General features: G+C 41.8%; 1 protein-coding gene across 3 annotated transcripts in view; it reads right to left on the bottom strand.

Annotated features, from left to right (window-relative positions):
* Window positions 1-26,035, bottom strand: part of LOC119170369 (uncharacterized) — a 218,354-nt gene that overhangs the window by 94,790 nt on the left and 97,529 nt on the right. For 2 of the 3 annotated variants that reach the window (XM_037421510.2, XM_075876497.1), the window contains exon 1: window positions 4,182-4,260. The exons of the other annotated variant lie outside the window; for it this stretch is intronic. The gene's annotated coding sequence lies outside the window, so the exon portion shown is untranslated. Of the gene's footprint in view, window positions 1-4,181; window positions 4,261-26,035 lie in introns of those variants that run through there. 3 annotated transcript variants of the gene reach the window in all.

The following is a 26,035-nucleotide window of genomic DNA, read 5'->3' as shown; positions in this document are numbered from 1 at the left end:
GCCCCAGACGGTCGCAATTTCCGGAGTCCTCCACTACGGTATCTCTCATAAGCATAATCATGTGGTGGTTTTGGGATGGTAGTCCCCAAATATCAACCAATATGATAAGCAAAGTCTTCTCAAAGTTAGCCTGCTCAAAAATAATTCAGATGCACTGGCACATCTAGCAATAGTCTTAAGTAATGGGGATGTATTCCGCAACCATGTGTACCTCCCAAAATATAAAAAAAAAAATATGTGGCTCGGTCAAGCATTCTCGCTCTAGCAGATTTTTAGCCCAAACAGTAAAATAATGTTCTTTATCAAGCCATAAAGTATTTAATATAATAACATACTGCGACTATTAGTTCAGCGTTTTCTAGAGCTGAAAGACAACATAGTGTGAGTTACTGCTATTGTGAAGCAGCGTTAAGGCGCTAGGAAATGCGAACAGTTGAATCACACTGGACAGTATGGGCGCTCTTGCAATCATGCAATCTTGCACTACAGCGAGCGCTGCGTAGTGCCAACGTGTAAACCCGCATAGTGCTAGTAAGTCCGAAAACGACTTAACATTTACGCTTAATCATAGTCAGGTTAAATGGCAGTCAGGGTTTTTCAGTTTGGCTAAAACTGGTATATTCCTTCTTTCATATTTTCTCCTCCTGCCCCAGTATGGGATAACAAAGTAGATCCAAGATAGCTAATAATGTGACCTCCAAAAATGTGCTATTATTATTATTATTATTATTATTATTATTATTATTATTATTATTATTATTATTATTGTGTGAGAACTATGGTTTCAGTCGATGCCACATTGCCGTTATGCAATCCATCATGCATTTTCGAAGCATACGATTGCCGATCGCGCTTTTTTTTATGAATGGTTAGGTAAGCGAGAATAACTTCATATCCTTACACGGGTCCCGGCTATATATTTACATGCGGCTACCGACTATAGAAAACGGAGTGCTCCGAAGGCCATGTTTACATCCCGCTCTCAGTCTCCCCGTCTTAATTCGATCCGCACGTGGCTAGAACTTGTTGCTTCTACAATTTTCCCCAGATATGTTTCCCAGCAGACATAACTCAGCCGTGATGGGCATTTCATGCGCGCGTGTAGTCGACGACGTCATGCTTGGGCCTTCCATCGGCAGCCAAGACTTCCCATCAACGAATCGTATTCTCTCTTTCGCGTTACTTTTTCGAACGCCTTGTCTTCCAGAGAGCGATGTCGTCTCGCCGTCAACATTTCTAGTCCCGCGAGAGCGATGCCCGACCGGAAAAGGCAGAGAGAAACAGAGAAGGAGAGGCCAATCTCGTGGCGACCTAGACCGCCAGCGGCTCCAGGAAATTCCTTCCGCACGACGAATCCTCGCCGTACGTGTCTCGGCCACTGATGCGGAGACCACGATTGCGCGTGTTGACCCGACGGGGTGTCACTGATAGCGTCGCAGAAGGTAAACAGTAAGCGGAACCCGACTGCTCCGAACCCTCTTAAAGGCTCCATGACTGTCTGTATAGGAGAAGAAATGTCGCTTTAAGAAACCAGGAAGGGCGACCTGCATGCTCTCGACCCTCGTCTCAACTAACGCCAGGTGCTCTTAAAGTGACGCAGAAAGATATATCCCTAGTGCGAATTTCCCGTGTGCGCGTATGCGTTCAGGGTGTGCACTTGACGGTGATTGTTCTAGCCTACTGCTTCGGCATAACGTGCTCCATTCACGCGCCACTGTCCAGAGCTGTAAATCGGTATACCAACGCATGGGCTGGAAGTCTCGTTTTCATTGGAAAAGTGTAAAAGTATTCATGACACTTACTACGTTTCCCTAGACTACAGGGATCCTCCGGAGAGAGCTTCGCTTACTGTAGACCACGCCGCACAAAGCAGATACGAAGGTAAAGGAGGACTTTGGTTTCGCGTTGAACTGGTCACAAAGAACAGTAGTGTCGTTGAATCCTAGATATACGAACGCCCTCTACTCTCCGGACCGATGCCCTAAGATGACCGTATCTGTATATGGCTCTACGAGAATGTATCTATCATTACTTTTCTTGACTTTCAGTCGGCCACACGATGCAGAAAACTCCAAAGCAAGAGAAGAACGCGAATGTTTTCTGGAAGTAATGCAAGTTCTGCCAGAGTGCGTGCAGCTGTTCTGAACTTTCGCTCTTTCGTTGCTCGCTCCCGCTCGTCGTCGACAGGAAACGAGCCAGCATTATGCAGATGAGATGCGTGCAATGATAATGGCACACGTGCCGCCTGCAGGACGAAGAGCGAAAAGAAGCAGCTGAGGATGCAGCACCCGTTGAGCTCTGTACTTCGTTGAGCCTCCGGGATGTGTGACTGACTTTAGAGCACGTGCAGATAGAAGCCCAAGCATCGAAGAACAAGGAAAGTTCTGGTCCTTTGTAAACGTTTCCTGAATAGCGATTACCGTGACCGATGCTATGAATGCGCGATGCAGAACTCCCGGTGGCCAAATGTGAGCTAGCTGCTTCTTGCAAGTGGGCTCGTCGTCCGCATCTTCTTTGTTTACCCCTTATTTAGAAACCATGAAACGTCGCAGTTCGTTTTGGAGCCGTTCGTAACGTGTTTGTAAGCTTTGAAATGTGCTCGTCATAAGGGTGTTCGTGGGAAAGGATTCTTTTTATTTTTTTCTGTTCTTTAAGAAACGCGTGTGATATTCTAGGGTAACGGGGGATTAGAAAGTGGCACCATGACCCTCTTTAAGAATGTAAGCCTAGATGCTTTGACTGCTTACCAAACTTGAATGCTACACAGTATTCTTTTCTTACATGACCGAAGGCTTAGAAAAACACCAGCATTGAAAAAAGAATGGAGTAGAGAGTGAGTCAGTAGGGCGTTATTTTCCTCGAGAAAAATGATACCCAGACTTCAGAAAAGAAAGATTCTATTTCAGTGAAACAAAGAGCTCGGAAATATTAGAAAACAGCTTCTAGAAATGGTGCGGTGGTGCCTGTGGACCTTGAGAAAAACCATTACTTTACTGCGCGCGCGAGTTTCCGTTTACATATGTCGCATGGCACTGATGCTTGGTGTAGGTTCAGATTGATTAATGTGCCCCTGGACGCAATTCTTTAGAGTTCTTCTCGCTGCTCACCATACACCTATATTGATATCTCCGTTTGTAGAAGAACATTGCGAGTGGCAGTCTAGATTCTTACAGATGCATAGTTAGTGATAAATTTACCTGTTTTTTGTGTGTGATTGCCGTTACGCCTTATTCATAATAGCTTGAATCGCCGGCGTCGGAATGATTGAAAGAAACTGGGAAATATTCGGCCATTTTTTAAAATATTTCATCGATTGGCCGTTAGATTTCAGTAACAGTGTGTCTGGCATCAAGTTTGGTTGGTATTTGATCTTAGGATTATTCCAACTTCAAGACTTGTTATGAATTCAAGCAGCGATTTGACATATTATTCTCAGTTGTCTTGATACCAGCAAAGTGTCGTGATCATTGATAATATTCGCAAAACTTTCTGGCGTATACCCTAATATCACGGTGGTCAGGATGGTTGGATTAGTAAGGCAATCTTTCATTTTATCGCAGAGAGCGTATGTCAAGCTGGCATTAAGCCACTCATTTCAAACAAGGCTTCTTGAATACGAAAACGTGCAAACATTTTTAAGTGACGCTTTTCAGCACAAGCTTTTTCTGCATGACATTATGATTTAGACTTCAACGTGAACGTATATACATGCATACACAACGCGTATAAATAGCTGCGTGAATTTTTCGCTGTTCTTGAAGCAGTGATAATAAGGAGACAACGACACTTCGTTAGTTCAAACTGTTCTCCGGTAAGTGATCACGCAATATATTTCAGCCTGTTCATTGGTCTGTCCATATTTGAAAATGTTCTTACGACTGAGTAAAACTCAACATGAACCACCAAATGCAAAAGCATGGACGTATCAAATTGGGTCACTTTGTTCAAAGCTACAGCAACAAGAGGGCTGACCACTTTGTTATTGAGAGCGCAAGTATACTAAAGTTCTGAAGGCTGCATTTTTTATCTAACCAACGAGCTCGGAAAATATGCTAAACGCTTATCCCTAAACAAGGCAGGTACTGTTGCCCCTTCTTGCAATGCTCTATGAGGCGGCATATTAAGACGGAATCAGAAGGGTCGTAGAAAGCCGATAAGTTGCGAGAGATTGAATGAGTTACCTTAAGTGAGATCCGTGCAGGCAAGCGGCGTAGGGTAGATGAGCACGCCTGGGCTGGGAGCTATCGTCGTGCCAATCCGTGGCAACGACCACCGCATTCTGCCCTTTTATACGCTTGGATGGTCATTGTGATATGCACTGCCCTAAATGATGAGCGAACTACCAATCAAAAGCAGGAAGGTGTGACGTATCTGTTATCGCGGAGAGCGTCATCCACGCGTTCGGAGCAGCTGTCGTACGCCCATTGGCCGCGTAACGCAGGCGGGGGCATAGCGTGACGCCATGAAAGAGTGTTTCAAGTAAACGCCATCACAGCTGCCGGCTGTGCACCGGCTCGGCACCGTACCACTTCACGAAGACGCCGTGTGGGCATCCCGACCGAAGTGCCTCCCGCTAAATTAAAGGGCCTCTGTGAAGTGGTGTCGCCCGGAAAGTATACGCGTGATCCAGAGACGCGACCGGAGAGAAAGCCGGCGATTGACTCCTATACCTGCTGTCAACCGCAGGCTGTCCACACGCGTACACTTTTCGAAGCTGTTACAAAACTGCCCGCTCAACCTGCGAATGGACTGAGACGGCGTCACATTGTGACGAGTCAGCAGGCTCAAATTGTGCTAGATCCTTGTTCATCTTCTGCGCTTTCTAGGATGACTTGAAAGTTCTCGAGATTTATGCCAACTGTGAAGACTGCAACCGTTAAGGGCCTACTGTGTTTCAGCGATGCTCTTCTTGAATTACCTATAATTGCTGACACAGAGGCCAAGGTTGCATTTAACCACTTACTCACTGTCCAACGCACATGAGGATACTGTTCATGAGTCATTACTCTTAGCCGTCGTATTAAGTTTCAAGGTTCATGTCGAACACGGCCGATTTTCTCCACAGCCGTCTTCACAGCCTAGATCCGTGTCCACAAGTTGCTATTCTATCTGGCCTACTCCGATCTGAGATGACTCTTCGCGGCCACATGTGGCTTGGAGTGCGTTCTACGAATGCCTTTACTTGCCGGAACGGATGCGTAGACAATGCTGCATGTGGCCATTGTCGCGCTGATGAAACCATGGATTGCAATAGAATGGAAAGGTGGGCTAGTTGGTAATTCATGATGGTTCAGCGAACTGGGAGCGTGGGGGTAAACACAGACACAAAGCAAAGAAGAGGCACACAGCACGAGCGCTCGGGATGTGTGCCTCTTCTTTGCTTTGTGTCCATGTTTACTCCCGCGCTCCCAGTTCACTGAAACCATGGAACATGCTTTCTGCCAGTGCTCTCAATAAAGCTGTCAGAGGCAGCCTGCCGCAGCAGTGTTTGTGTGACTCGATGACTAGCCGTTTTCTGATAAATCAATCTTGGAGTACCGGAAAGACCGAGCTTCATGCCTGAAAGTGACGAAGGCGATGTTGAAGTTCTTGCGAGTGACCCGCCTCGTCAAACGATTCTGACACTCTTGTGAGTTTGTGTGTGTTTCTACTTCCCCCATCTCTGATTCCTCCTTTTCCCACTTTTCTGTCTTCTCTTACGCCTTTTGCAGTGCAGGGTGGCCAATCAAGTATTTGTTCCCCGGTTAACCTCCCGGCCTTTCCCAATCACATCTCTCTCTCTCTCTCTCTCTCTCTCTCTCTCTCTCTCTCTCTCTTTGTTAGTCATTATTATACATGGATGAACAAGTAAATAAAGGAGAATCAAAAACGCGTTCCGTTCAACCCGTCGAGAAATCTGTGCGGATGCAGGCAGGGTAAAGGAAAAGTAGTGAAGATGACAAGATGAGCGACAGACGAAACAGTTACGTCGCGGTTTGTGCCTCCTCTATTCTGAATGTCACTGACCTCTGGATCTGATTGAAATGGCTCTCAGGTTACATCCTCAGTGCCAAAAGGAAGTTTCTCTTGCGATATACTTGTTGAAATGAAAGGAACGTTAAGGCTGGCGGAACGTTGGTTTCGGCCATTACAGCATCGAGCGAAATTAGGGCATGACAGCGCAAAAAAGAATGCTCTGTTTTGCAGCGGATGTTGTTATGAGATCACAACAACGGTCGTGTGAGCCGTAATTGTCCGCTGCCACCACTGCCAGTGTCCGTAACCACTACCGCACACACACAGAAAAAGTAAAAAAAACCACTAATGACACCATAGGATCTGAAGTAGTGTACCTTGCAAGCCAGCCCAGTATTCTACCACTGAGGCACGTTGGTGCTTAAAAATTTCTTGCAAATTGAGCCTAGGCACGCTTCTTGTCAGGAAAGGAATCTTATTAATATGAGTAATGAAGCGTTTTAGGATAGCAAAAGAAACAATGAGACGTCATACTATGCGAATAGGGTAACGAGTGGGTGGTCGAATGCTCCAACCCCTTTACAATAGCTTTAGCCACAATTCTTCATCGTCATCAGCCACAGTATCAAAATAGCATAAATTTTCTTGCAAGTGCATAGTAGGTACCAAGCTTCTCCGAAGCATGATGAAAATGGCATAGTGAATGATTTATTACCACAAAAAATATTGTTCATTTACGGCATAGTGGGTACCCTACAATTATGCTTGTGGCAGTTACCCAAATAATGTTTAAAAAAGAAGCTCCAGAAAGGCTGGTCTTACAGCTTTCGATGCGACTGTGCTGCGCCTTCCGCGCAGACTTGATGGTTTTTTTTCTTGCATTATAGCACAAAACCGTTTATAGTGATTGCTTTTTCACACATTGTTTACGCGTGTGTCTGAACGCACTAATGACTCCAAAGTTTTATTTGTGCTGTGTTTCTTGCAATATATCAATTTCAGCCCAGTTTCACATTCACATGAAATAGTAATGAACCAATTTTTCATTCACGCAATTATACAGACTCTATTCCCAGTTCTAGAATATGCGTCTATTCTCGCAGTAAAAAAAACCGCCCACGTTTTTAATCGCACTTTAAACATTTTAAGGTGGCAGGGCATTCGTGCTTGTGAATGCTTCCCGATGGTTCAATGGATCGTCGTATCGTCGCCTCTCTACAGAGTAGCACTGGGTATCTATAAGTGCAAATGAGATCACTTTGTTTTGTAAAAACAGGCATGACGTACCAGGGATCATGATCTACTAGTGAGTTAACCTCTGGAGAAATATAGCTGTATTGAATGAAAACAAACGTTCATTTCGAAAAACAGAACTCGTTTGCAGGGGAAACCTCACCTATTGTAAACAAACCGCCTCACCTCGCACACTTCCCTGAGCTGACGCTCCTACAGGATGCCCCAACATCCCATTAACTCTTCAAAAAATCGCGTCTTGGGAGCATGGCTTCATAGCTCACTAGTCTACAAAGCCTATACAAGCTATCATGAAAGACTTTGAAGCTTCCGACTTATGCACCCGGCTATATCTGCGGAAAATTATGTAGGCATACACGCCATCCTTTATCTGTGTATTTTTTCTTGCCGCTTGTCTGGTATTGGACTGGTCGAAGTCTAGCTCACCCCTTCCTCCTAATGCTTTCTCTCTTTAGGCATTTCTTTTCACTATCCTAGATGCATGCCTATTGTGTTCGTACTTGTGGATCACCGCTTGAATTGCGATTTATCTGGCCAATGCAATGTCTTGTAGCTTGTTACATCAATATTAGATATACTTTAAGCCATTCCTGGACTCATAGAAATCGATCGCTGGGAGTGTTTCACAGTTTTAGAGTTGTTGAAAACATGTGCCACGATATTGATATTATTGGAATTTTGATAAATCCAGAGGGCGAACAAAAAAGAAAAAGAAGTTTCTGAGTCACAAAAGTATGTGTGCCCGTAATAGATCATAGCAGTTGGGAGTTTTGGAGGGGCTTTTCGCTATCATTACTACGCTAGAGTATGAGATAGGGAAGCCGTGACGTCACATTCACGAGCTGCCTATAACGGGAGCCCCCTAGATTGATATAACCGTGCGTATGAATGGGCTGGCGAGGACCTCTGAGTGGAGAGCAAACATGCGTCGACGAGTGGGGTGTCCTCAACTTAAGCACCTTCGCGGCTCACAGGCCCACAATCACTCTCGCGAATCGGGATCATTGATATAGACCGCTGGCGCAGTTAGGAAGAGGGGTTTGGGGGTTCACCTCTCCTTAGGTTATTTTAAATTTCGGATGTGTAAGTATACAGACGAACATACAAACGCAGACCGGAACATAGATAAAGGTATAAAGCAACATCTCCCACCCACCCGAAAAAAATTTCTGGCTGCACCCCTGACACGGTTATAAAAGAAAAAAGAACAGCCTGCCGATTGACATTTTTGAAAAAGACTAGCGATTCAAAAGAAAGACATTGATGGTGTATGATGTGAATAAAATGATTAGACGTAGAGTACAAATAGCTGTCCCATTTTCAGTGTTCGAACACTTCTTTTTAGCAGTGCTCTGGAATACAGAATGAGTATTTCGCATAACTTAGTGTACCGATATGAGTTCTCGCCTGTGAAAAGGTTCGGTAGTGTTTGTTATTTCCTTGTTTCTTAGATTATTTGTTATTGAACTACGAGTACTTAGCGGTAGTGCATGCAGATCGATTAGTGTTATGGGTATGATCTGAGGTACTGCCAAAAAGGGCTTAAGTTTCGGAACAAGTCACATTAATTTCAATAAAATAGGCAGCGATAGGCAATTTTAAAGACGACAGAAAAGAACGCCACACCTAGTGACCATAAAAAAACTTGAGAACGTTGCATTTGCATCTAGCACAAACATGAACTCGGAGTTGTTAGATACGTTTTATATATGTGACGCTCCTGTTTTCCATATTCTTGTAAGGTTCGCGTTTTTACTAATTCTACTAGAGCGTTCCAACTAACTGCAACACAAATTGTTTTCGCGCCGCCGCGGTGGTCTAGTGGCTAAGGTACTCGGCTGCTGACCCACAGGGCGCGGGTTCGAATCCCGGCTGCGGCGGCTGCATTTCCGATCGAGGCAGAAATGTTGTAGGCCCATGTGCTCAAATTTAGGTGGACGTTAAAGAACCCCAGGTAGTCGAAATTTCCGGAGCCCTTCACTACGGCGTCTCTCATAATCATATGGTGGTTTTGGAAGTTAAACCTCACAGATCTATCTATTACAAGTTGTTCTGAATGCGCAGTCATCCACCTCTTCCACTACCTGAGCTCTCATTCGCAGCTGCCTCAGAACAGGAACATGTGCTTGACTACCCGATACACATGTGTTTGAGCACACCTTGTGTACGACTGTATGACATTTTGTATCTTAATTATAATTACTTTGCATTGCATATATTTATAAGCCAAGCGAGAAGTAGTAGCCAGTGCTATAATAACGGCATCTACTTCTGTTCGTTTGAGTAAAGAGAAAAAGAAAGGAATAGGCTGTACCTTCGTAGTTTCCCAATTCTTCACAATAGCCTCCGCTGTGATCTAATGGTTATGAGAGTTGACTGCTGACCGGAAGGCCACGGCATCGTATGAAGGCCGCAGAGACCGCATCTCGACGGAGCTGAAATGCCAGAGATCTGTTTACTTAGGCTTAGGTGCACGTTAAAATACTCCAGGTGGTTGAAATTTCCGGAGCCACTACGGCGTATATCGTAATCACGTAGTGGTTTTGAGTGTGGAGAACTTCAGGGGCGCCGAGATTTCGTTTGCTGTCATGTGCTGCTGCATGCTGTGGTCACAGGCTATCGCAGGCGCTTGGCCTGGCTTTCCATAACGCAGACAAAACCACAAACACCACATTTAGCACACACTCGCGGCAACGAGAAGTCTACTTCCTCTCGATTTTCAATCGCCTTGATGATGATAATAGCGTAGCGCTGAAAAACCACGTATGAAAATGAAAAAAAAAGAAAGCAAGTAAGAAATAGAAAGAGAAAAAAAGTGGAAAGCAAAATACAAACAATGAGAAATAAATACAGAAGACAACTGTAATATAGAAGAAGAAAGATAGGAAATAGACAGAGAAAACTGAAGAGAAACAAAGGCTGCCAAGTTCCCCTTTCTTTAAGGCTTGGCAACAACAGTGTAAAGCTGCTTTAATACTGTTAAGGGTGTCACAAGACTCCAAAGTCGTTAATACGAGTTCTTCACGCAATCTGAAGCGTCTGGCTGCCACTTGCATGTCAGTAGACGGTAACAGATTTAGTACAGCAATGACTAGTAAGCAACAACCCGTGTCCTTTGCGTTGACACCCGTTTGTGTATCGACGTTAAAAGTCCTAGAACCGTTACTTATCTTAAAAATTGCCTGAAACTAAAAAGAGTGTTCTCCCTGAAATTGACACAATTTGTGGGCTTTATGTATGTATGTATGTATGTATGTATGTATGTATGTATGTATGTATGTATGTATGTATGTATGTATGTATGTATGTATGTATGTATGTATGTATGTATGTATGTATGTATGTATGTATGTATGTATGTATGTATGTATGTATGTATGTATGTATGTATGCATATGTATGTATATGTATGTATGTATGCATATGTATGCATGAATATGTATGTATGTATGTATGTATGTATGTATGTATGTATGTATGTATGTATGTATGTATGTATGTATGTATGTATGTATGTATGTATGTATGTATGTATGTATGTATGTATGTATGTATGTATGTATGTATGTATGTATGTATGTATGTATGTATGTATGTATGTATGTATGTATGTATGTATGTATGTATGTATGTATGTATGTATGTATGTATGTATGTATGTATGTATGTATGTGTGTGTGTATGTATGTATGTATGTATGTATGTATGTATGTATGTATGTATGTATGTATGTATGTGTATGTATATGTATGTATATATATGCATATGTATGTATGTATGCATGAATATGTATGTACATGTATGTATGTATGCATATGTATGCATGAATATGTATGTACATGTATGTATGTATGTATGTATGTATGTATGTATGTATGTATGTATGTATGTATGTATGTATGTATGTATGTATGTATGTATGTATGTATGTATGTATGTATGTATGTATGTATGTATGTATGTATGTATGTATGTATGTATGTATGTGTGTACATACATACATACATACATACATACATACATACATACACATGCCATACAGTCTGAGATCCTTCTCGATTATTCTAGAATCTTTAGAAAACATTTCGGGCACAATGGGAACAGTACAGTTTATTCCGGAAATAACGTGGCCATTAATGTCATGTATGTATGTATGTATGTATGTATGTATGTATGTATGTATGTATGTATGTATGTATGTATGTATGTATGTATGTATGTATGTATGTATGTATGTATGTATGTATGTATGTATGTATGTATGTATGTATGTATGTATGTATGTATGTATGTATGTATGTATGTATGTATGTATGTGTGTGTGTGTGTGTGTGTGTGTGTGTGTGTGTGTGTGTGTGTGTGTGTGTGTGTGTGTGTGTGTGTGTGTATGTATGTATGTATGTATGTATGTATGTATGTATGTATGTGTGTGTGTGTGTGTGTGTGTGTGTGTGTGTGTGTGTGTGTGTGTGTGTGTGTGTGTGTGTGTGTGTGTGTGTGTGTGTGTGTGCGCATATGTGTGTGTCTACCTGATCATGCAGATATATTTATTCATTTGGAGTGGGCTTGTGCGAAGAATGGATGAATCATCCTACTGATGGCCCACATTCGTGTATGGAATTAGACAAGATTGTCTTTTTTTTTTAACTTGGTCAGGCGTATGCTAAGGATCACATCAATGCATAGTGTTGACACTTAGAACGAAATCGGAAACTTCATGTCCTGAAGCAGCGCTTGCATTTTGATAAAAACTGAAGGGACGCAAACATGCTCTAGTACAAATGAAACTGTCACAGAAATTCTGCCTGTAAAGCGTGTTTTGCCTGTAAGACACTACTGTATGCTGGCAAAACATGCATTTTGTAAAAAATGTATTCAAACGAGTCGGAACATCGTGGAGAATCGCCAGTACAGTCATGAGCTGTAGTGATATAAAGCGTTGATTTTAAAAAAAGTATTGAGGTATAGACTGAATGGCAGAAAAAATGGGTCAGTACTCGAAATAACTGAAGGACGTGACGAGTATCGATACATTAGTCAAGAGAATATTAGAAGTGAAGGCGTTATTTTCCCACCTAACTGTACAACACCTAAATGGAGGCCGCTATGAAAAATGCAAAAATCAGGCTGCAGATAACAAAAATACAAGACTTAGAAAGGTGTGAAATAATAATGATGTTAAATGTTTAGAAACATTAATCAACGAGATGAATTCCACAACTGCAAATATCTTAGCTTTCCAGCAAAAATATTCCTTGGTTCGACGCTTTCGCAGAATCAAACCAACAGTAGGATTGTTTATTAAGACCTGATGCACTTCAGTGCGGAATAACGACGGTTGTCCGAGCAAAGAGGCACGTTCTTGTGCTTGAGCAATGGGACTTCATGAATCGGGCTTTTTTGTTGCTTGGAATTGCATGCCACTTGGGAGGCTAGGCAACGGAAGTCACCTGCAAATGGACGTTTCAGTTCAGCGTACCCTGAGTAGATAATTCGGTTAGCTGACGCACTTGTGTAAACTGTTATCGCCAAGTTTTTCGGCTACATCATACACGTACAGTGGGAAAATTATAAGTCACTTAGCGCACATTTACGAAATTTACCTGTTCTAATTTGTTACCACGGAGCCTAAAATTAAGAAAAGAATGATTAGTGCACATGCATGTGCAATACGCGAAGTGTCCGGAAATCCAATTTTGTTTTAAAGAGCTTTAGGCTAAAAAATTTTCAACGTTTACACAGGGAGCTTAAACAGGAGACGTTTTATTTTCCTTTCGAAAGAGTGTAAATATTGCACCTGATGTAGTGTATGTAGCATACACTGTTGACGTCAGAGTTTTAAGAACTACATTTTGCCTTTTTTGAACCTCCACGTAAGGATTCTCCTCAACTTGAGGACAGAGTTATAGTCCCCAGGTTTCTGAATACGCAAAGTGCTTCTTTGCATAATCAAAAGTGCAAGAGGGGCAAGAAAAAAGGACAGACAACACACAGGGTACACTGACAAATGAGCTGCATAACCAAATACTTTGGGTGTGTCCGCATGTGATTGACGTTTTTAGCACAGTTTTGTTCTTAGAGATTTTGAAACGACATATAGAGAACGAGCACACCAGTTTAAAGTTTTGTCATAACTTTGGCAGATTCTATCAGATACGCAGCTCTTCAGACAAACACGCCATTGTAATGGCAAACCAGTTTTTGTGGATATACTCGAGGGGAAGAAATAGTCGATTGGTTTAGTTAAGTGTCCGCAACGGCTCTGCGTACGCAGCCTGCAATACGAAATCGCTGAGAAGCTGCGTCCGTGGAGCTGTTGTGGACGCCCAACTGAACCTGTCTAGTCAGTGAATAAAAACCGCCTTTCATTCAACTGCAGCGTCAAACGGAAAACAAATCTCATACTTATTTTTCGTATATTAGCTACTGTGAGACATTCATAATTCATTTGTAACTTCGTGCTGGTGTGTGGTAACTTTTTTTTTTCAATCTGTTATCTTGCCACACGCACTTTTGTTTTCTAATTTTGGCCAACCAGCTCTTTACTTTAGTAACCACTACCTTGCACCATACAGTCTGGGATCCTTCCCGATTATTCTCGAATCTTACGATAACATTTCGGGCACAGTGGGAACAGTACAGTTCATTCTGGAAATAACGTGGCCATTAATGATATCTCTAGAATATTTGATGCCACGCGTGAAATGCTGATTTGCATTGTCTCACCAATCGAATTATCATTGGCCGATGTCTGCGTCTCCAGCTTTTGCAGCACTTTGATTGTTACTTCGTTTAATTGGTACAATGTCGCCCAGTATTGTTTTTTATCTTTAATATCTGCGTCGGGCTTTCTTCACCGTTTAGCTGAGCAACAACTTTAGTAGAGTTTGTTACGCTCACTCGCGCACACTATCTGACATTAACATTGACCTCGTTCTTTGTCACGGCCCTCGTCACAGCGAGTGTAGACTACCGCTAGCTGCTGTGTTGGCCTGCCCTGATGACAGACCCTTTTCAGAACCATCAGTGCTCGAATAACAACAGGAACAGTTTTTTGCGGAGAATCAATGAAGGCCTCATTGAACTTTTTGTGTGGCAGAAGCTTATTGAATACGCTGCAGTGCTCCCTGTCTACACTTTCCTCTTGTTCATTTTGGCGAACGTCTACGTTTCACTTATTCCTTATTGAACTTAGGTGCGCAACCCTTGGTTGATATGTGGGGTTTAACGTCCCAAAACCACCATATGATTATGAGAGACGCCGTAGTGGAGGGCTCCGGAAATTTCGACCACCCGGGGTTCTTTAACGTGCACCTAAATCTGAGCACACGGGCCTACAACATTTCCGCCTCCATAGGAAATACAGGCGCCGCAGCCGGCATTCGATCCCGCGACCTCCGGATCAGCAGCCGAGTACCTTACCCACTAGACCACCACGGCGGGGCATAGGTGCGCGACCCTTGACGATTGTTTGTTGCCAGGAGGATTCGATACCATGCGTGACCATGCCCATCAAGTTATGCTAACTTTCCTAGAAAAAAAAGACAATTTAGCCTCACTTTTATAGATAATTTTTCATGTGTCTATTTTTTGTGTTTACGTGTGCTTGTGTGTTGCTTTGTTTTTGCGTCTCCTTTCCTCTTCTCTCTCCTTAATTTCTCTCCTGTCTTCCTTTCGTCTATGTTTCCGTTTCCCGTAGGAGTAGGCGGGTGTTGTGGTCCTATAGGTGGCACTTGTCAGCCTGTTTCCTCTCTATTTCCTCCGTCTTATGTTTTCTTTGTATACAAACCAATAATTATATTGATAAATTATTTATCTTTCTTTCCTCATAGTGCAGGGTAGCGAACCGGGTGCTACGATTTTGGTTAACTTCCCTGCCTTTCTGTAATTTTATTCTCTCTCTCTCTCTCCTATTTATTCTCATGCATTCATAAAAATTTCAAGTGTATATATAGCAGTGTATATGAGTTCTACCTCATGAATGGAACATCCGGATAACAAAAATGCCTGTTTATTTTTTAAATAACAGACATTAAATTCCGTCAGACAATTAGGTCAAGGAATAAATATGTATTTTATGTGCAATTTCAGCTTTCAGATGAAAGCCGGTTTCCATTCGCCCCAACCTTTCATTTGTACACTTCAAATAAAACTACATACATGCTTTCCTCTGCTTCATAGGAATTAATATCAGAAATACATTTTAAAAGAGCACCAATGAGCGAGTAACCATGTAACCATGTAATAATTTGCAAGTTACTGCCATATTATTTCTAGGTTGAGACTTTGAGCGTTACCGTTGGCGTAGGGCGGCTTCGACCCCATTAGGAAATATATTAAACTTGGGTAACTAAATAAACCGGTCAGTTATACCAGTAAGTAAACGGCATTCCTTAAAGTTTAGGAAGATTTTCTAAAAGAAGAAGCATGACCAAAATGATTGGCTATTTAATATGTCTCTTTCAAGTAATCTATTGTCCAGGTTTCCTTATTAGAATGTCCGAATATTTCGTCAACAAAAGAGGTCAATTTCCAAGGAAATATGATAAGAGGAGGGGAACGGGTATATGTTGGTGGTTATGAAGATGCCTTTGTGGTTGAAAGCACTGAGCCGTAATGCCAGTAAATGTAACGGTGAGTAGAGAGAATATTACGGGGGAATCATATTACGTTTTATTCGTCTCGTTATTTATTGATAAAGATATAAATGTCACCCCTTCGGTATGAACAGCTAGGAATAGCAATCGTTATTACATAGGTAGTTAGCCTTATACCTTATTCGTAGGAGCTATATGATACGGCGGGGGTAAAGAGATCTCACATATTTGCGCATGACAGCTGAATATAGATTGTTTTTAATTCAATGCCTTTCCGTGAAGGAATTTAGGATGTTCGCCTCCCGAAAAATAACGATGGCGGCTGGAGAGTTAGTAAAACTTCTTTCGTATAATAAAAGTTTGTCATTATAAAAATGCCGGTCGGAACAGTAATGAAGTGGATCAAATTGTGTTGCCCTACGTGTCCTGTGCACGAGCAAGTTTCACCACAAGTTTTTTGATTGAGTAAAATTTTCGTTATTGCAGTTAAGCCGTTTGTTAAAAAAAATTAGTTGGCCCTAACATTTGGCCTTCAAGTGCTGAACGCGATAAAGATATTCTGTTTATAGTGTGTAGTTCTAACACTTTGTGCATGAAACTTTTTCGAACTTGCTATGAACCCACTACGTGATTTTAAGAATAACAGGCGCAGTAACGTGTGTGCCTTTTCCTGTGAGTTACCGGCTTTAAACTACGAAGCCGTTATCATAATCGCATGTTCTGACGCCCGATGGCAACGGGCGCTTGTAACACGCATTATTTACTGCAATATTTCATGTTGTGTTGTGAAGCATATATACAGGACACCTGTGTTTTTAATGCATGTGTTACTTTCATTGCATTTCCAAGCAGAGGAAGCTATTTTCACTGTATTCAGAAGCATAGGTGTTACCAGAACATTCGCTTGCCCCGCAAGCAATCCGGGTCTGATCGCCACTCAGATCCAGGATTTTTATTAGTTATTTGCTTTCCATCGTTCTCGATGTTTTGGTCGCGCCTAAGATGATGATTTTTCGCAAAAGCAACGACGCTGACGCCAAAACTTCTGCGAAAGGAGCTCTTTAACGCTATCGTGTTAATATAATAATGTATATGTACTGGGGTGATACACGCAAAAACAATGATCTCATTAGGAGGCACGCTGCGGTGGGGGGAGGAGGGTCCTTCAAATAATGTTGACGACATGACCTGACATTCCTTAGAAGCCGCTTAAAACTGATGGTATATTAGGCTGGGTGCCACCACCATTCTGACTCGGATTGCTATAATGCGGTGCCTGTTCTTCATTCGAGCCAAGAGACGTGTGCGTGACGTTGTGGTATTATCAGTAACTCGCGCTGCTACATGAATATCTGAACGTTAGCAGACGTTGTAGGGTGACTGTTCATAAGAAGCTCTATAATGTAAATAAAATAGCTGCGGTTTTTGAAATCTATCATAAACATGTCTACACAGTGGCACTGCCTGAGGACTATGCATGGTGTGCCAGTTGCATTTCTATTTTTTTCTTGTCAAGTCTATAATAGTGCAATATTTTCCTATTTACGTATATTGGCACAACACATCCCGGCAGAACACATCATGAACTTTTTGCGACCACTATTTTTTGACCAATGTGATCAGATCTTTCCTTCTGTAGAAAGTTATTGTAATTTGCGCAACTGTGTATAACTGCTGAAACTCACTTCGTCTTAAAAAATGGTAAGCGTAAAACAATTAAGTGATAATCCTGCGTGATGGCGTGTAAAACACACTCATATCTCATAATGCACAGCATTACCGGGACCATAAAGGAAGCCGCGCGGTAATGTTCTCACTCATATGCTGAGATCGCAGACGCTGCTAGGACGAAAAGCTGTGGCCCGTGATCTGCATACGGGTTAACTCGTTGTTAGGCGCTTGCGGCTAATGAGCTTGCTTGAGCATCGCTCGCAAATGGTGCCCTTGGAAGGCAGTTTCCGAGATTCTTCCGTAAGCAAAGCGCCCTTAGTCTGGGATTCACTTCCTTCCAGGATAAAAAAATAAGCTTTGCTAGTGTGTGCATTTAACGAGAACGACGTCAGTACGAACCATAGTACGCAGTCAGGATAAAAAGCCACGTTGGCAGAATGCACAACGTGTTCGTTGTACTGGCGCAGCAAAACATCGGACGCGCGCAAATAATGTCGCTAATGCAATGTGGTCAGTGACCGTGCTTGACGTTCCTTCTGTGCTTGTCCTTCTGGCGATCGCTGCACGAAATTTCATCATAGACACCAACCACCTCTGATTAGGGTTTCAATTACCATTTCTATGAAGGTCAGTTGTTTATTTACAATGTCACGAAGTGCGTGATGTATATGACGATGCTTGTGAGAGGCTGACCTCATCAATAGGATCATAGTAGTTTAGCTGATGCAAAAATGCATGGATTGTTATCGACGCCAAAGAATGTCCGACTGCACAAACAAAAATTTGTATCAATGAAATAAATGACTAAGCACTTATATGGCTACTCAAAGAGAAAAATATGTTTCCATTTCTCTTTTTCTCTCTTTTTGTTACGTAAGATGATTTGATATAAAGAAGTGTGTGTGTGTGAAACAAAATAAATGCTCTCGACATAGCTGCGCTCAGAAACTTTAGGGCCTGACGTACAAAATCCGAGTGTGTTACCCATAGGGATAAGCAACCACGCTTGCGAAGTTTGAATATATCTGAAACGCATGAATGAAATGTACCACCAAGGAGAAAAACAATGTCAAAGAGACACTTTGTACGAATGCTTTGGAAAAATATTCTGGGGCAATGAAATGAAAGCCATTTAATTGTAACATGCACAACCAGTCTAGAGAATGCTCAAGAAGACGCCTACACTATGAAAAGTTAATTGAAAACACGTGTTACGGTGATCGCGTAATGCGCATTCTGTGGAACTTTTCTAAACAGTCACTAACGCTGTAAAAAACAAAAAAAAACAAACAAGAAATACGCCATGCCGTTGGTTTTCTACAACAACGCTCCAGTAAAGGCTGCAACCACACAGTTCTCCCCATTTAGCGACACGAGCACGAGTCATTTAGACAGCTCCCAAAGGACGTCTGGCGTTTAGCTCTACGTTTATGTGGCAGCAATTGCAGACATCAACATATCAACAAACAAGTTATCCTGCTATAAAAACGAATAACAGCGCAATGCGCTTGCCAATGAAAAGTAACAAACAAAACGCTTTTTTTGTTTTTTTTCTTCGCGTTAAGTTAACAATCGTTGTTAATGTAACGTGCGCCACTAGACATAATTTACATCATGTTGTTATTCATGTACCATACATTTTTTTTCTTTGTTCAGGTCTCTGTCGCATCGGGTTGCCATCGTATTTGACGTTGGCCTATAACTGTAGGTGGGGAATGAACTCATTGTACTTTTAAGCATGTTGCTGTTTTTGTTTGCGAGTGAATGCGCATTGCCGTGTATTATAAAAGTTTCATGCTTTCCACAAATAAGCCAAAAATTTGCGAGGTGAGTGAAGGCAATAAAAATAAAAAAAAAGAGAGCCTAACTCAGCCTTTAATTAGGCCAACGGACCATGATGTTCACAAATCAGTAGCAAAAAGAAACTACATAAAATATCTCGAACATGTTTACTGACATTGCCCTATTAGTCGAGTCACTAAATGCAATATACCGTCCTGTTTTATATGAAAGCGCGTTAAAAAATTATAGCTGAAGAAAAAAATGGCAGCATATCCACGGGACAAGTGATGGAGAGTGGGGCGAAGCATCTGTCCGTCCATGCGTCCGTCTGTGTGACCATCCGTGCGTCCATCCGCCCGTCCGTGCGTGCGTCTGTTGGTGCGTCCGCACGTCCACCCGGGCGTCCGTCCTTGCGTTCGTCCGTCCGTGAAGCCCTCCGTGCGTCCGTCCATGCATCCGTCTGTGTTTCCGTTCGTCCATCTATTCAACACTCCAAGTACCACCATCTCGCATCTTTTCATCATATATTCTGCATATAGAAGCACCGCACGCCAGCGGACATTCAAAGGACTAAACGAGAGCTGGCACAAGCACACTTTCTTACGGCTTGCGCTTCGTGTCTACTTCCCACCTTTAGACACCTCGAGTTCATGGTATATACTATTTCACAGTTTTCATGGCACTACGGCCCAACGATCGCTAAGCCTTTCTAAAACCAAGGAGGTTACGCCCTGCGAGTACAACGTAGCAACGCTTTCTTGTCAGATAGTGCTCAATGTACATGCCAATGGCTGCTAATGGGGAATGAGAGACAGGAGAATTCGGCTTTTAGTTAACGCGCACGCTGCGAATTTTTTATTGTTCAACAACGCACTGGAGAAATCTCCTACCGGAATCACCTAGCAGGTCAAAGCTTAAGACATGTTACGCACTACTACGAGGTACGAACGGGTGCTGCTTTAAGGAGGTTCGCCCCCCAAAAAAGCTTGCTAAAGCGTTTCAATAGATGAGTCTGCTAGCATTGCCATGCACTTGGAGGGTCTTATATTGGATGCAACACTGTAGTGATCTAGCGCTCAAGCAGAGAACAACCACTACCAATGAAGCGGCACACCTTGAAAACAATGGTTAGCACGTTTGCAGTTCATAATGTAGATAGCTCTTTCAAACTAAACATTTCACGCGTCATTGTTCTTCGAATAGATGACGGAACATATGCGTCAGCAGTCTTCTTCTTTTGGTGCTCTTAACAGCTGCGGAGCTATATGCATCACTTTTTGTCATGGCACTGCGTTGAAGTCGTGGCCGTCGATGGCGCCTCTAGAAAGCACCCGGAATTTGCAGATTTGCCGCGGCTTTTAACGACACTTTGGTTCTTTGTATTACAAAAGAGATGTCATGGGCGAGGTTTCGCGTGTGACGTAGATGAAAATTATCATCACCCTAAACTGGCATGCGCACAACGAACACTCAAGCAGTCTACGCAGATTGCAAAGAGAAGCTGAAACATAACGCGATTTCTGCGGCACATACGTGCTTTGGGTATTTTACCGCACAGCGGTTGTGGTCGAGGTCTTCCGTGCGTCACAGTGAAGAAAATTATCATCATTGTTAAGCGGCACGAGCTCAGTGACCACCCAAGCATTCTGTAAGGACGGTTAACAAAAACAAAAATGCCGAACCATACCTACCAGCACTGCTGCCTCCCCAACTTGCGTAGCTTAGTGGAAAGTCCATTCATTTTCATTTGTTGAATAAACAATAAATTCGACGTCATTAGAAGCTGCAGGTCAAAACTAAGCCCACTGTCACCTAATAACGAAACCGACATTATGCTATTTGTAATACAGCGTCTGGATCCTCTGTAGATGTCAATAGTGGCACCATTAGAGATTTATGGGCCCCTAAATTGTCACTTGTGCACCCTATTTTTTTTTACTATCAGGAAGACGTTCATTAGTGAGGCAGTGTACGCTATTTTTTGTGCATCGTGAATTACTGTATCACAGTCGTTGTCTACGGCTAACGGCGAATAAACTACAAAATAATTTTGAACTCGGGAGATGTGCAGGGTTTTAAAGTCAGTACAATATGTTTATCTTCCCACACTCTTCGTCATTCTCATACACGTCTTCACCGGAGTTTTGTATACCTACAGTCGGAGTAACCAGGAAAACATTTCCATTTTCTTTCATTGCAATCTCTGTCTTCACTTCACTTCATAAGCACTCAATATAACGCAGGGCAAGGAGAGATATCACACCAAAACCATCAATTGATAAGAGCGCATCGCGGTGTAAAAACACTAAACAACTTGTTTAATAAATTATTCAGGACGAAAGTTTACCTTGTGTTTAGATATTTCTCTTCAATCCACTAGCAAGGAACTAGCCGGCATTATTTGACAAAAGAGGGGCGATGCTACACATTTCACGCCTCACTAAACAAATCTTGAAGTTTTACTTCGTTTGTTTCGAAGATTCAGAGAAGTGTATAGTATGTTTTCAGCATCAAAAATTACGGGATTTGAGTGGGTGTCTACACCGTGGTTTTAAAATTGCGTTTAACTTTAGCACACGTATGGAATTGGCGTAGTTTCATTCTTGTTTTTAATTGCGTTACGTGATGTTAGGCTACACTGTGTGAGTGAACCGCATATTTCTTTTAAGGACGCTCTTCGTGAGAGAAAACAGTCATATTGTTATCACGTGCTTGTGCTTATGGATATTGAAGAGTTTTCAAGTAAAACACGTGCCCAAGTTGGTGTCAAGTGTTTGCATGAGAACGGCGCAGCGCACAGGTAATTTTAATTAACAAACTGTGTTAATTAAAAATAATATAGTTAATTAAGAAAGCCAGTAAGAGCGGAGTCGTGCTAGCGTGTCAATGCTAAACCCGGTAGCGGCAGCTTGATATTATTCGCAAAACCTAAATATTATTTTAGGTTCACCACGTCAGGCCTTGTCTCCCGTTTAAACGCCCAGAAAGTGAGGCGAAATCAGCGAGAGGTCGACACAATTTCCTCATTAATCATTTTTCCTCCGTTCATAGCTGTTTGCTCTGCCAGCATTAAATATATATACAATATGAGCCTTCTAGCTACTATAGAGAATCCGCAGGTCGAGCTAATGAAGTAGGCCCACGCTGTTCTTGTAGGTCTAACTGGATTTTAATATCCTGGAGAGTAAAGTCTTTGTCGTTTTTAGCGCAGTCGCCAAGCGGTCCAGCAATATATCAATATATATGTATATATATGATGAAGGCCAGACTCTAGGCCGAAACGTCGAAATAAACCACGTTGTGACCGCTCACGGAGGATCTACAAGACTATATATATATATATATATATATATATATATATATATATATATATATATATATATATATATATATATATATATATATATATATATATATATATATATATATATATATATATTCGCACAGCATGCAGGAACACATCGCAATGCTTATTTGAATGGTTAGTTTTCTTTACAGTGCTCAGCACAGCCTTTCCCAACCTAATTGGTACTTGATACCTTTCATGCTTTTCCAGGCCCTTTCTTTTTTCTTTTCTGTTTTTCTGTGTTGATGCATGACGTGGGTGCCACTACTATGCAACCCGTAGCAAATATTTTTTTAAGTATGACGCAGAACACACTAAAACTTAAAAGAAACTTCAAGCTTTCAATATTATAATGAATGAAAGTAACAGAAATCGTCTATTTCTACGAACTGTGTTAGTTTGATGATAGTGACAACTTTGTGATAAAGCGATGTATGTATGTATGTATGTATGTATGTATGTATGTATGTATGTATGTATGTATGTATGTATGTATGTATGTATGTATGTATGTATGTATGTATGTATGTATGTATGTATGTATGTATGTATGTATGTATGTATGTATGTATGTGTGTATGTATGTATGTATGTGTGTGTGTGTGTGTGTGTGTGTGTGTGTGTGTGTGTGTGTGTGTGTGTGTGTGTGTGCGTGTGTGTATTGTCCCATTGGAAGCCAACGTTCATGTGCGGGCTTGGTCTTTCACAAAATGGTGTACATGATCCACATGGATCTCACCAACGCCGTCATTGCGACAGTTGGCTCTGAGAATGAAGTCACAGGCACGATTCCAAAGTCTGTTATTATATTTCGATGAAAGCTAGATTGACCAATTCCGCAAAAAAAAAAAAAAAACAATTCACTCAAATGCAAAAAGAAAGCATGCCTGTAAAGTGTGTTTTGCCTGTTTGTCTTGAATGTCTGCTGGCAAAACAAACTTTTTCACACATTGCAAATTTTTCGTTGAGAAATCTCTACAATAAAGGGCAACCTGGGGCATACTGTGAACTGAGGAGACCCAAGAGGCCGTTCAGTGATCTATGCTACAGAGAAAAGACGCAGCAGATCACTGCTTTAATAATAAGTAACGTCATGCGCCTAAATGTGTTATTCAGAAATAATTGTAGACTGATTATGTGCTCGTTTTTAAGTGTTTTGAAGGATCAACGTATGCGTATATATTGCTATTGGCATATGATATTTGCGGCGAAGCAGCAAAGCACACGGTCATGCTAGTTTTTATGGCGCAACACATGCAGGAACAGAACTAGTGAGTTTTGAATGAACCTAAAAGTGAGATCACGCATAACGATTGCTTGACAATGTGTGTTCGAATCAAGTGTGAGATTTCTTGCTCTTCTCTGTTGATGAGAATGTTTTTATTTATAAAGTATAGATGCTTTGTGTTTGTTAATTATGATATTGTGGTGATAATAGTGCAATAATGTATAGCGATGCATTGACATTGCAATCTGGCAGCACATTATCCCCTATCTCACTTAATTAAACAAGTTTCAACGGCACTTGAACAAGAGTAAGTTGATAGACATTTTATGATCCCGCAAAACCTTTATAGTTTTTCTAGCATGTATTGTTTGTTGGATTCAGAAAGCTTCTCTCCAAGGATAGAAATTTTGCGGTAATAATATTTATATATATAAAAAAGTTGTGGCCAGCGACCCTGACATGAAACGCATAGCAGTCGCTGTTGCTGCCCCATGAAGAAGACTAGCAATACCTCTACGAAGTGCCAGCGAAAAGCAGAAGTAGACAGTGCGTAAGTATAAAGATAGTAGTGACTTGTGAAAACGACGTGGAGCTTGATATTAACACACAATTCGCTGGTGGCCAGAAGTTTCACGTTGTGAGTTACGCGTTAAAAGCCTCGTAGATACCTCTTGGTCTAAGTTTCACCATGTTCAAAAAGTTTAGGAACATTCCTTAAGGACATAAAAACGTGCGTGGTGTATCTGAACTTCGGCGAGTTCTCAGAAGTTTTCTTCAATTCTTCAAGTGCTTTTCTTGTTCTCATGTTTCTAGGGACTGGGTGCCGCTGTTGAGCCAGCAGTTTTCTCGCACATTGCCTTGAGGCTGCGCTTTGGGCTTCCACGACATCTTTAGAAAATTGTTACGCTTTTCCACACTGACAGAAGTTTCTTGCTCTAGCAGGAACGTGGTTGAAATGTTTAAAAGCCAAGAATGCCTTGACTCCTTCGAAGGGAGGGCTTAGCTGTAGCAGTCGGGGCATTGTCCGTTCGCCTTTGTTATAATGTAGGAATTGTTAATGTATCGATGATTTGTGCAAGTTCATCAGTCCTGAATTTGCCAGCGCTTGGAATTTTAAAATTTATAGAGCAATTTTGGGGGTCTTCTGAATAATACGTTTTGGGTATAGGAAGAATATAGAAGGCAATGAAAAGTTGGGTCAAGTGAGATCACCTTAAGAAGTGGACAGCTTTCCTACAACTACTGCTAATTCTACCACAATTACTGCTACTGCTACTACTAATGTAGAAATTATTTATGGCCATGTTTTGGAAGAAATGGAAAGTTAGGAAGCTTTTGTAATGCTTCATATAAAATCTGGTGCCCATGCAGCAATGCTCAGATAAGGCTGTACTGATAAAGTAATATGTATAATATGACCAGAAATGTAGTCCAGATGGCACGTTTGATTAGTGTTATTAAAAAAAAGAGAGAAATATCTTAATGAAGAGCTGGATATGTTTTATGGCTTTTTGCCTGGCATGCTACTCCAGGTACAACTCGAGGTGCTACTGACATGTTATTTTGGCCATACACTTTGTTCATGTGTTTCCACTGTCGCCTTTGAAAATATTGTGTGTTATATGTCTTTTGTTTCGTGTGTTTATGTGCGAGTTACATGTAAAATAAAACTTACCTCTTTGACTGTTATATATGCGTGAGCTTTATTGTGTTTAGAATGTTGTTGAAGTGTTCCCAGATAACCTATTCATGGCTTTACGTGTTTTGTCATTGTGACCGGGCTTAAATTTAACTGGGAAAACTTGCTACCTCGTGAGCTCTACTAAAATGAAATGCGCATAGGTTTCTGCATCTAGACGAATGGTGTTTCAGGAGAGAAGCTCCTTAAGGTGTGGGCTGAGCGTCCCGTCGTAATCCTATGTAGCCACCTCTGGGTAGTTCTTGAACCGGCCGTAGAGGGCATTACTTGTACATATAACGAAATGCATATACACTGAAAAATACCAATGGTAGGTTACTAGAGGACGTTACTTGTAGTATGATAAGTATTGAAAAATCACAGCATATCCATGGAGTGAATAATGATGAGTGGGGCGAAGCGTCCGTCAGTCTGTCCGCGCTTCCGTCCACCCGTGCGTCCATCCGTCCGTACGTGCGCCCGTCCATGCGTTCATCTGTTCATCCTGGTGTCCATCCGTCAAT

Source organism: Rhipicephalus microplus, chromosome 2, assembly GCF_043290135.1.
Source record: "Rhipicephalus microplus isolate Deutch F79 chromosome 2, USDA_Rmic, whole genome shotgun sequence".
Taxonomy (NCBI): Eukaryota; Metazoa; Arthropoda; class Arachnida; order Ixodida; family Ixodidae; genus Rhipicephalus; species Rhipicephalus microplus.
This window is presented reverse-complemented; position numbering and strand designations above follow the sequence as displayed.